The following is a 13,568-nucleotide window of genomic DNA, read 5'->3' on the forward strand; positions in this document are numbered from 1 at the left end:
CAACTACAAACACCTGTCACATCCAAACTTAAAGAAGCCATTTGTCAGAGGATGAACCTGTTCTCTCATTTTCCTCGCAGGAGCACCAGTTTGATTGTAATAAATGCTATTTCCAGCATGATGTAGAAGTAGAGTTTTAATTGTTTTAGGATTCCAGCGCTGTCAATGAATAGTCAGCTATAATTATTAGTTAGTTAAAGATTAGTAGGTGTCATCATAGGTAGAATCGAGCTCCCCTCATGTTGGAGGAGGAAGCTCCAGGTAGTTAGAAGCATATTCCTATATATGGCTAGATCATCTATGTATTCAGGGTTGGATGTTTTGATAAAAGACAAGACTATTTTGGTTTATGTATAGCAGATTTCAGTAATGCAAATAACTGTTGCTTCTTCTCAGGATTCACAATAGATCTAATGGTTCAAATGTATGATGGTTTATTCCCTTTAGTGTTCTTTTACAGTGTTGTTACAACATAATCACTCAGAATTCATGTTTAATGCTCTGACTTCCTGTATGCTTTGCAAGTTGTGTTTTATGTAAGTTATGTTTGAACATTAGATGTAAAGTGCCCTGACTTCTATGAAAGGATAGTGTTTTGTTTGCTGAGATGTGTGAGACTCCATAAGCCCAATGGGAATCATTTTGATATTTGTCCAGCCAGCTTATTTTTCATGTGTCTTGTAAGAGTTAGCCATCTTGTTCAATATCAATAACCTATGAGAGAGCCCTCTCTGACTAAGGAGGCTAAGCCTTAGTCTAAAGCCTGGTTTGAAATAGTTTCATGAGATCTTGCTAAGTAGCAGCCCTTAGTACCTGATTTTGTGATAACATTTTGGTGCGTCTGTGGGGAGTCTGAAGATTAATCATTCCCGAAATCATGAAGCTGAACTTCTGAAGGTAGCAGGAGCTCAGACATGTTTTTGAGGCTGCAAACTACCTTGGCGACTCCACACATCAAATAAGGAATTGGAAGGTGACTCCACTGCTAGAAGATCAGTAGCTTGATGAAGTTTCAAGATGGATTCTACTGCAAGAATGAATGCCAGGTATGCTCCTATGGATCGGTCTCATATCCCTGGTTTTCCAAATCCTATGCCAGAGGTTGATTGGTTAGATGATCTTCCAATATTCAAAGATGAAAAGAAGGATAATGCTGCTCTTCATTTGGTTAAATTCCATATGCATGTACGCAGTCTTAAAGTTCATTTCCCTGAAGATTGTCTCATGAAAATGTTTATCACCACTTTAGAAGGAAAAGAATGGTCTTGGTATAAAAGTCTGGAAAATGGTTCAATCTATTCGCTTGCTAGTTTTCATGATGAATTCTGTGAAATGTATAAAGAAGGTTATCCTTCCTTATTGCTGCTTAAGGATTGTTGTAGACATTCTTTAGCTATTATTCAATACTTGGAGAATTTTTATGATGATGATGAATTTATGGATGAAGAAATTTTAGAGGCTCTTCATAACAATGCATTCCAGCACCAAGGAGAAGGTATAACATCTCATGAAATGCAGCATGAAGATCAGCAGGGGTTTACTTATGAAAATCATATTACATCCTCTGAGATTGATGTAGAGATGCAGTAGATTTGTCAGGCTTCAGATCATTATGAGTATGAAATTGATTGCAAACATCAAGTAGAAGCACTGGAAAATAGCTTTTATAATCCTCAGGCAGAAGAAAAGGTTGTTCATTTTTGTGATTCCTTGCAGCAGCTTACATCAAAGAATGATCACAATAGTGAGGAAAATTACATTTTCTATGGGAATCATGCAGAAAGGCAGTTGGATAGAACATCAAAGGAATTTTGTGTGGTTGAGTATTAGTGGTCTAAAGATGTGGAGTGTTATGATGATCATCAACATAACCATGTATTCTTTGACCCCATAAGTGAATACATGGCAAAGCTTTGCACACCAGTATTTCATTTTCATTTGCATTATGAAGATCAGGTACATTATAAGTTGATTTTTTCATCTCACTATCATGGTTATTTTGAGGTTGAATACAGTCAAGAGCCTCCAATATCAGAGAAGATAATTGATTGGCTTTATTGGAAATATCATGTTGCTTGAGCTACAAGTGGAGATTGCATCTGATAGGGTAGGTAGGTAGGAAAATTCAAATAAGCTCAAGGTTGACTGAGCATTCTTTTTCAGTAGATATAGACTTCTTTCTCATACAGTGATCATCAAGCTTAAGCCCGAGGTGAAGGCCCAAGAAGATTAAAGGGGATGCTTGTCAAACAAATTTCCATTTATCATAAGAGGATAAGGCACTGGACCTGCGAGTTCTTAGTGTACCACAAGGGCACACTATCCGAAGTGGAGCCACTGTTATCACTGAAAATATTTCAAAGGAAAAGGAGAGAAGAAATCTTCATCAAATTCAAGCAAGGCAGCTCCTCAATTAAGCAAGGTATTTTCTTCCAAGTTGTTTTGTCTAAAGAAATTTCAAAGGAGAAAATGTCAAAAGAAAGGAAAATATCATCATCAGTACAACCATCACCAATGTACAAGAATGACAGAAACAAGGCAGCCGACAGCCAAGAAGAAAGACAGAGCTTTGAGGAGGATAAGGAGAAATTTTGAAACCAGCTACGAATCCACGTTTTCGTAGCGCAGACAGTGTAAAAATCCTGTTTTGCGCTACGAAATCAGTGTTTTCGCAGCGCGCTGCGAAACCCCTTTAGCAGCCTGTTTCAACAGAGAAAACAGTTTTACTAGGTAACTTCCAGAAACTTTTCAGAGCAGCTGAGAACTCAATTTGGCAAACTGAAAGAGGCTTTTCTTCCTAACATTTTTAATTACAAAAACCTCTTTCAGATTCTTCAATTCCATTCTGAGGTGGGAGAAATGTGTGGTCAAAGTTGCGCTACGAAACTGCTGTAGGTGCAGTTTTTCATCTCCTGTTTTACACCTGTTTTTCAAAGACTTATTCTGGGCAGCTGGAGAAGTGTTTCAAAAAAAAAAAAGAGGTTTTTGTTCCGAATGGATTTTTTCACAAAAACCTCCTTCAGTTTCTCCAAATACATTTTTTACGAGAAGTTATGACCTCTGTCCCAAGACCTATTTTTCAGCCAGAACAGAGCAAGGGACAATTTCCTGTTTGACACGTGTTTTTCAAGGACAGATTCTGAACAGCTGGAGGAATGTTTTAAAAAACCGGGAGTTGTTTTTGTTCTAGACATCATGGGCTACAAAAACCTCCTTTATTTTCGTAAAATGTGTCATGAATGAAGAAATAAAGGCTCTGCAATTTTCAAGGATCTAAACCTAAAAACAGGGAAACATGTTCCCTAATTTCTAGGGTTTGTCATCAGCATTTGGGTGACCACGTGGGAGGCTTCATCAAATTCGACTTCATGGAGTTTTAGGTGTCAAATAATGCTTTAAATTCTTAGATAAGGTTGTTGAATCATGATAAGGAGTTACACTCCTAGTTGGATTAGGTCTCTAGGACTGCTAGTTAGGTGTCATTTGCATTTAATAGTTAGTTTTGAGTGTCATTAGGTGTCAGGTCAGGTAGAATTCGAATTTTCCTCATCCTAGAAGAGGAATCCAAGTTGTGTAAAGAGCTCTATATATACCAGAAGAGCTGATGTACAAAGGGTTGGAAAATGTTATAGAAAAAGACTACTTTTGTAAATGCTATGCAGGGATTGATATATACAGAAGCAGTTGGACTTTTCTGAAGCTGAGATTCTTAGTGTACTTCAGTGAGCTTCATCTTTGTTCTTTGATATGCTTTAGTTCCATAGTCTTAATGCTTATTACTCAGAATTCATGGTGGAACATGCTCTGACTTCCTTTAAGTGTTAAACTATGGTGAATTGAGTTTTTGAGTCCTATCTTTGGATGTTTTTCTTCAATGTTTTAATACTTAATACTCAAAATTCATGGTTATTCATGCTCTGACTTCCTTTAGGTATTAAACTCTGATATATCACTTTAGATTCTTTCCTTTTAAATACCTTGATGTATCATTACTCAGAATTCATGCCCACATGCTCTGACTCCTATGAACTTCAAGTTATTAAGACTTTTTTGAATGTGTCACTCTTTCATTGAAGTATATACAAGCCTCAATTTTATAATAAGAGTTATTTGTTATCCTTATCTCTGTCACTGACTCCATAGCCCAATGGTAGCAAGTCTCCATCTTCCAACCTAGAAACATATAAAATCACAAACCATAGAGTTAGCCATCTATCCATATCTTTAATCAATATCATTAACCCTTTGAGAGAGCCCTCTCAGGTTGAGGAGGCTAAGCCTCAGCCAAAAGTTGGTTTGAAAGAGTTACATAAGGTCTTCCTGATTAGCAGCCTATCAGGAGCATGATTTTGTGATAACAGAAGGGAAAGTACCCCTAGGGTCCTTTGGGTTAAGACTCTACCAGACTGAAAATTGCTTATTCAAAGAAACACACACACAGCCATTATCTTTACTTTAAGCAAATTCTAATGTTAAGGGTATGTACCTAAGGTCCTACGTTCGAGAAGGCCTTTATGGTCCAAATCCTTCTTGGAGTTCCCTTCTTTCTCCTTTGACCTGTAAAACAAACAAATCAAAGAACACAACAGTACATGGACAAATACTTATGCATAAACCATTTTCATGCTATAAAGTTAGTTATAAAAAATCTTTAAGTAACTACTTGCATAAGAATTCAAAACATGAATCTCATAAGCATAAATAAAGATTGTTTCGGGAACCAAGACGTGTTTCTTTATATAAAGGCAAGTAAAGTACATATAACGGAAATATATCACCTGAAACACCTTGAGCAGGCTCCAAGCAAAGCTTCCTCCCGGATTCGTATCAACTAGCAGCAACAGGAGCAACTGTCAAGTGAACCAACGAATGTTGATACAACCTGAGGTCTTCACTGACCATCGTGGTACATTTCTACACCATGGGAATAAATGATCTGAAGTCGACCATGTGAGAAATCGCTTGATTACCGGTCATTGATGTATACCGTTAACAAACCTGAGACTACTCACCGATAATGATAATGAGTGTCAAGGTACCCAGTACAATCTAACAAGTGTGAATAGATGAGCTGAAGTCGGACACCTGTAAGAATCTATCAATCAGGAGACAATGATGGTTTCCCACTGTCGATAGCGAGGAATCTGCCACTAATGACTGCAAACCCCAAGGTACTGCCAAATGGACTCTAGATCTTTGCCCCAGAGCAATGAGTTGGAGTCGATAGGGAAATATCCGCTAGAAGGAAGGCATTAAGGCATCCTCCATCAATCTAGCGTGAGTGTAACCCGTAGGCCAATAATGTGAAAGGAATCAGACAAAAAAAAGATGTAGTAACCCAACCGAAGTACGTTTCCAGCGTACACAAGATGTGGCTAGCGCACGGCAGAAACCCTCTGAACCAATCAATAATGAAAGCTGACACAGAGGCGAGGTATCCACCAATAGGGTCAAATGGAAACCATGGTACTGCACGAATCCCAATGTGTGATAATGTATGCTGACGTCGAACACAAGGGAAACCACTCAGTCAAAGACCCATGATACTGATCGATGCTGAGCACAAGGTGACCTATCAATAATGAAAATAGGGCCAGGGTGCGGCTCTAGGCCTATCCTCAGAGCAATGTGTCATCGTCAATCTCCTTTTGGTGGCTTGGCAGGCTGAATTCTGGTGAAGTCCTCCTCAGTTTTTCGACAAAGTTCCTTTCCTTGTACTTACTTAATATATTTCGGCCGTCATGTTCCCCTTCTGACTTCATACATTAGGGGGCATCTGTTATAGCTCCAAATCTAACTCTTATGGTTTGTGATGCTGCACTCATGGCCTAGGGCAACCCCTCCTTCCAGACCTGGTCCTAAAATTTAAAAAACAGTGTTTTATTCCCTATACGCGACATTGCCCTCAGTTAGACGCGTGTACACACGGGTTTATGTATACCCAACCCGCGTGTATGTATTAAAACACTTAAAAAAATAAATAATTCCTCATTTTCAGGCGGAGATCGCGGGTTTTACCTGCTGGATCACCTGTTAGTGCCCGTGGCCCAACTATTCCCAAACAACTCCTAACTAAAAAACTACTTTGGAGATGGTATAAAAAGACATCAAAGGGAAGGCCAAAGGGGAGAGAAAAAGAGAGCAAGATTATTATGCTGAGATTTTCCCCTTAGACCAGGTCTGAAGTTCTTGGTGCTTTCTGCACTTCCCCCATTTTGCATAGGAAACCCTTGTTTCCATGTGTGTTGGTGATCATTCATCCTTTATATCACCATTGAGTAAGACTTGGAAGGAGCTCTTGTTGGAGGCTTGAGGCTGGAACGAATCCGGGAGGAAGCTTTGCTTGGAGCCTGTTGAAGGTGTTTCAGGTGATATCTTTCCATTATATGTACTTTACTTGCCTTTATATAAAGAAACACGTCTTGGTTCCCGAAACAATCTTTCTTTATGCTTATGAGATTCATGTTTTGAATTCTTATGCAAGTAGTTACTTAAAGATTTTTTATAACTAACTTTATAGCATGAAGATGGTTTATGCATAAGTATTTGTCCATGTACTGTTGTGTTCTTTGATTTGTTTGTTTTACAGGTCAAAGGAGAAACAAGGGAACTCCAAGAAGGGTTTGGACCCTAAAGGCCTTCTCGAACGTAGGACCTTAGGTACGTACCCTTAACATTAGAATTTGCTTAAAGTAAAGATAATGGCTGTGTGTGTGTTTCTTTGAATAAGAAATTTTCAGTCTGGTAGAGTCTTAACCCAAAGGACCCTAGGGGTACTTTCCCTTCAACCAGTGAGTTGGCATATTTTTCCATTTTCAAATGCTTTTGAAGCCTTACAAAAAATAAAGGAACTCTATGACTCACACTCTACACTTGAAGTTGTTCAACTCATGATTAAATTGTTCACCATTGAATTACAAAATAATGATCCTCTTGCTCTTGCATCAGAAGTAAGATCTATTATGCATGATATCAAAGCCACTAATGTTGAACTAGACATTCCTCTGATAGCTTTTCTCAAGGCACTTTATCCCACTTACTCAAATTATCTTGACTCATTGCAAGCAAATGGAAACCTCAAAGATATTTCCTTTGACTCCCTTGTAAAAATATTGTTGAAAGAGAGAAAGGATTTGGAAAGAAGAAAGCTCCTCAGTATTCTAAAGAGGTTATGTGTCTTGCACATAGAGAGAAGAATATTCCTCCAGATTCTTTGAGAGGAAGAGGTGGTCAAAGAGGAAGAGGAAGAAATTTTAGAGGTGGGGGGGCAGACACTCTCAAGGGGAAAAGTCAAATTTTCATTTCATACGCTACAAAAGAGATGGATCACATGATGCATCCACATGCAAGTTGCCTTGGGACATAATTAAGCATGAAAGAAACCAACCCAAGGGTAAAAATAATGACAAAGAGAAAGTTAAAGCACCTGAATACGCTCACTATGTTGTGGCACACTGTAATATTCGAGTAAATGAAGACTTATTTAATGCTTCACTTGCTTCTTGGAAAAATGATTGGTTGCTTGATTTAGGAGAAAATTGCCACATAACTTTTAGAAGAGATTCTTTTGAATAATTTACAAACAATTTTGATGGAGCAATATACTTTGTAGACAAATCGAAACTCAATCCATCAAGGCTTGGTACAATCAGGCTTAATTTGCTTGGTCTTCCATATTTTCTTCTGCATCATGTTTTATACCTCCCACAACTGAGGAGAAACTTGTTGTCCTTGGTCCACATCTTCTAGCAAGGGCAATCCATTCATATGTTTGATGGAAAGCTTTAGGTGAGAAAAGCATTAGAACACTCACTTGTCATGACACGGATAGAAGAAGAAAGGCTTCTCAAGTTGCAGGGTACCTCTGCTCGTGCAAAAAAAATTCTCATACAATTCTCATTATGAAGAAGGTACATTTCCATCAAGTTTATTATGGCATGCTAGATTTGGTGTTGGGTCCCTATAATACTAGTGATTACCCCATTACTATTGTATTTATACCCCTTATTTATATTGTTGTGCCCCTATTACCCCCATATTGTTTTTTTTGTGCCCCATAGAATCCATCTATTGTTATTTTTGTGGCTTTATATTATTATTGTTAGGTCAGCTGGATTATATTGTGACTCCTTAGACTCCTATATATAGAAAGGAGGTTTTTTCATTTGTATCATCCAAGAATTGTTCATTTATGTAATGTAAAGGAGGTTGCCCCCTCGAAGAGGCTGAATTCTAAGGCGTTGATCTATCTGTTACACTAAAAAATGTCACCATGACTACTTACTGTTAGTATGGCTCAAATCAATAGTCATGCTACCCTCTTAGGCAAGTCTTATGCCTCTGCTATCCATCTCAAACTCAAAGAAGAGAGAAAGTCTTGTAAAAAATGTGTTTATCTCTGGGGTCGCAGGTTCTCTCTAGCCTTACCTGCGGGGACGCTCATCATGTTCACAAAAGTTGCGTCCATGGACGCTCTGTATGTTAAGGGACAGGTGCGTCCTTCTGTAAAAGGCAAAATGCGCGAGTTTCATCTTAAAAAAGTTACTTGTGGTTACTTCTAGAACCTTCTAGAGGTCGGTTTGATGAAATGGATGCGCCTCCAGTTGGTTCATGTATCTCTATTAAGGGGGAACTTATCCCATCAATAAAGGAGCTATCCCACCCAAAGAGGGGGATTATCCCATTGATGGTGGACCTGAATAACCTCTTTACAGCACTATAAATAAAGACATTGAGCCAGAGGGAGGGGAGGTTGGAGCTATACATTTTCTTTGGGTAAACACTGCAGGAATTAGGACTCCCATTTAGAACCTTGTGAGGAGAGATTGTCTTTGCTTGATTCTACTTGGAAGTGGGTGAGCTTTGTCAAAGTAGAGGAAAACCCTTGATGGACCCTGGGAGGAACTTGCACAACACCAAGGCCAGGTTGTAAGAGTTTCTTTGTTTCGTTATTAATACCAACTGGTTTATTTTTCTCAATAGCTTGTGTTGATGAGTTATTCCATGTGTTCCTTGGTCTGCATATTGAATATATGTTTTATTATATGAAATGCAAGTGCTTGGTAATTGTTTGATTGTTGGTGGTTGCAGGAATTGACATGAAGGAGGAGCTCATCCGGATCGACAAGAATGGACTACAACAACAGCGTTTTGGAATAAGGTAAGCCTAAACACTTGTAGTTTTCATGTTTTAAAAGGTATATTTAGAGAAAGATCACTCCATTTTGTCTTGTTTGTCGCTAGAGAGTCTAGACTCCTAGGGAGGTCAGTTGTGTCCACACAAACGACTTTTTCCGCCACGACAAATTGGCGACTCCGCTGGGGAATCCATTAATGAGAGAGTCTTTTCCTTTGTGTGAACTTTGCTCTAAGAAAATCATTTTTATTTTCTGGTTTTTGACTGTGAGAATTAGTATTTGGGTGGCTTAGCTTTAGATTTAGTTAGATTTGGTTTTTCTTACTTTTTCCAGAAGGACGCACCCTCTGAGTACTGCACAGTGCGTCTTTGGACGCGCTGTTGCCGTTTGCACAGAGCGGGCCCGCACCTGTTATAACGGGTTGCCTACGTCTTCCTGTAAAATTTAGGAAAATTCCATTTTTTGCTTTAATTACTTTTAGATTTTGATTTTTCTTAGTGTTTTCTGCCCAGATCCTTTAGTACCCTATTAAAAATTTTCACCTGAACTGGTTTTGTGAGCTTTGAGTGTTTTAGTGGATTTCAACGAAGTTTAGACCTAGGGTTTGATTTTTGGATAGGTCCTGTAGTGACTTTGACGGTAGAAAGTTGTCCAGCCTTAGATCTCTCTGGTTGGTCAGCCTTCTTAGAAGTCGGGCCTGTCGTAAAGTCTCCTTGTGTGAGCAGCTTGCCATTTAAGTTGTTTTGGGTCAAATTTCGAATTACTTGTTTATAAAGTGTTGATTTCCATTTTACAAAAGAACAAAAAGATTAGAATTTTGTTTTGGCTAGTTTTTGGTTCTGCAATAAGCTAGTCCTTGATTTGATTGTGATCAAGTAAAACACCTTAGAATAATCATTGTTAGTTTTGGCCTCGTTAAGATTGCTTAGAGTAAATTTACCTTTTAGTTTGCTTATGAGTGAATTTTCGTAGATTTTGATAGTTATTAAGATTGATTTTTTGGTTATATTAGATTTATTTTCTTTATTAAAAGAAAAATACAAAAACATCTTCTTTAAAAGTCTTGTTTCAAGTAGCTTTTTGTTTTTGAAAGAGGAAAAGAGTTTTTTCGTGCATGTAAAGAGTGGTCATGTTTTTATGCTTGGAAAAGACAAACGAATTGTTTCTTTGATTGTCTTCAATTAAGAAGTTGCTTTTATAAAGATTGCATTCTCTCAAATTTTTAGTTAAGCAATTCATCGAAAAAGTAAAGTAGTGGGTAAATCATCCTAGGTGCATTTTGTAGCGGTTTCGAGTCGAGTCAACACACCACTAGTTTCACTTCCATCACCTTTTGACTTAAGAAACAACCTTAAAAGTAACGCTTAAATTAAAATCAATCTAGTAATTTTTATTTTTCTAGGGCTCTGTAACACCAACATAGCTTAGGCTAGGGTCTTGGAGTAGGTGAGTACTTAACTCTCCAAGACTACAAAACCAAACAGATAGTTTATCTTGAGTAGATTAAATCCAATTGTTTCAGTTACACTCTGGGAAAGCTCCTCTTAAAGGAGAAGCACGAGCTCGTGTCCGAACCAGTGAGGGGATCATTCCTCCCTCGTTGGGAACGACGCCAGACAGTACGTATTACAAACGGTAAACCTCGGATTAACCATTGTCGAGGAGCCAGGGGTCACTTATCGGTAAACCTTGGATTACTGTCAAGGAGCCGGTAAGGGGATTGAGCTTGCTACTCTGCCCTTGCGTGCTGTCGGAGTTTAGACTGTTCCCCCAGGTGTACTTGTGGCCGTTGGTAACCTTAGTGACCATAATCTCTAGGATTCTACCCAAGGTGACGGTGGAGGGAAGGTCCCACTGTACCTGGAGCAGACGTCGGCTATACTCACTTGGATTTTCTGGGGGGTTCACTTCACTTCGAGACGGTTAAAGTGGAGGAACTTGGTCCAGTCTATTCATTAAGCAGGTTGTCGGCGTAACTGTTCCACCCGCCATTTCTGTACTGAATCCTGCGAGGTTGGACCTAATCACCAACTAGCGCTTTTGGTCCGGAAGATACTGTTTGTGTTTGGTTTGACGCTCTAGATTCTTTAGGCGTGTGCTTCAAATTTGTTTGCTTCTTTAGAAGACTTTAGGTGGTTTGATTTGAAATTTTTACTTTGTTTTCGTGTGTTGTAGTTAAAAATCTTTAATTGTGGCGGAATTACCGAGACAGTCCCGTCGACTTCGGGGCAAGTCTCCTGAGATTGTTACCGGAATAGATTTGTTAAGAAAACTCTGTAAATCACGTGGTGAATCTCCTGAAGACATTCCGGGTCAGTACGAAGGGTTAAAGGTCCTTGTAACTCCTCCTAGTGACAGTAGAGTAGGTTCACCTGAAGAAGGAGAATCTTCCTTGGTAGTCCATCCAGATTACCAAAGTTTAGAAACAGGTTACAATCCCGAAACTTTTACAGTTTCCGAGTTTGCTGGTAGTTTTTCATCTGCCAGTGAAACAGGAGAAGAACCTGAAATATCCGAACCTGTTACTCCAACTCCTAGTGTTCCTGATTCACCAAGAATAGAAAGAATTATCACCGAAAATCTTCCTGTTGGTTTAATTGCTATAGAAGAACTTGTTCCAGAGGAAGAAATAGGCGTCTCTGATCCTGAAGATCAAATTACCCTTGATCTAAGGGAGCGTGAATCCATCTTTTACAGTCCTCCTAGAAGTACTTCTTGGTACCTTGCGTTAACCAATTTTTTAGAAAACTCAGTAGGTTTTTCCACACCTCGAACTCCTTTTCCACCTAGAGGAATTCATACTCCTGTAAATATGTCTGGTCAGTCATCTGTGTTTACACAAAGTCCTGAATCGTTTTTACATGGCGGTCCTTCTGTTCCTACTGGGTATCAATCTCTTTCTGGTACCTTTGCGGGAACATCTCCTCAACCCATTGATCATGGGTTATTAGTTGGAAACAGTGGTAATGTACCACTGAGTATAGGTGACATTTACATGATGTCAGGTTCTGTTCCCGTTACCCAACCTCAAGGTGGCCAATTACCGCCTGGGGGGCAACCTTCGTTAATGCCTGGGGGGCAACCTCAAGGTACTTCATTCGTGTCTGGGGGGCAACCTCAAGGTCAGTACGCTCCTATGGGGCAATACATACCTCAAGGTCAACCCCAGCCTCAATATGTACCCCAAAGTCAACCTCAGTATCAATATCAACCTCAAGGATGGCAACCTCAAGGATGGCAACCCCAAGGGTATCAACCCCAAGGGTATCAACCTCAAGGATACCAACCTCAAGGTCAAGGTCAACCCCAGTACCCGTATTTACCTCAAGGTTATCAACCTACGGGTCAATACTCTGGTCAAAGTTATCAACCACCTCAAGGGCAATCATATGGGACTGCACCTTACAATTATCAACCTTATCCTCAATCCGGCTATGGATCTCAGTATCCTCAACCTGTTACGGGTCAGTACCCTGGAATGTTAGTGTGGGATCCGTCACAGGGTCAACAGATGTTGCAACCAAGTATACAGTCGGTACCTCAAGAAGGACAACTTGTAGTTCCTGGTCCAACCCAGCAACCGCAACCTGTCCAGTCAAGTGTTCAGACCCCTGTAACTTCGGTAGTTACTCAGCCGCCAGTTGCACCTGGTACTCCATCTCAAACGGCTGCAGCAACTACCGCCACATCTACCATACTTACTTCTGGAGTATCGGCAGCTCCGGTTTCTACTGTCCCTGTAACCACTCCTCAGACATCTGTACCGTTGTCTGGATCTACGATTCAAACCACAGTCCAGATGCCTGTAGGCCAACCTGGTACAAGTACGGTTGTTACTACTCAACCTCAATTTGTTCAACCTCCGTACCAGGGACAGTATCAACCTGGGCAAGCTGCCCAACAACCGGTTTACCAGTATCAACCGTATCCTGGGTACACTTATCAACAACCTCAACAACCCCAGTACGGTCCGGTTAATCCTGGTTTTCCAGGAGGATATAATATCCCAAATGCGACTCCTGTTCCTAGTTATCCTGGATATCCTCCTCCTGGGGCTGGTATTGTGACCCAGAGTTTTAGAGATCCTAACCGGCAGTTACCGTTTATCGCAACTTTGGATTTACCATACTTGACGCGCCTAACGAACGATCCAATTCAATATCTTCCATTCTGGCCGTCAATGCCAAATAAGTTGCCCAGCGATATACCCAAGTTCGAAGGTAAGTCTGGAGAGGATCCGTCCAATCACGTGATGACTTACCACCTCTGGTGTGCTTCAAATTCCATCTCGGATGATTCGATCCGTTTACGTCTTTTTCAGCGTACACTCATTGGTCTCGCGGCCAAGTGGTACATTGAGTTACCACAGGCCTCTTTTTACAATTTTAGCCAGTTAGCTACCTCGTTCTTAACTCATTTTCAGTTACCAGT

The sequence above is a fragment of the Pinus tabuliformis genome, chromosome 2_1 (assembly GCF_031772625.1).
Source record: "Pinus tabuliformis cultivar Carrire ecotype Pingquan chromosome 2_1, CPIR1, whole genome shotgun sequence".
Lineage (NCBI taxonomy): Eukaryota > Viridiplantae > Streptophyta > Pinopsida > Pinales > Pinaceae > Pinus > Pinus tabuliformis.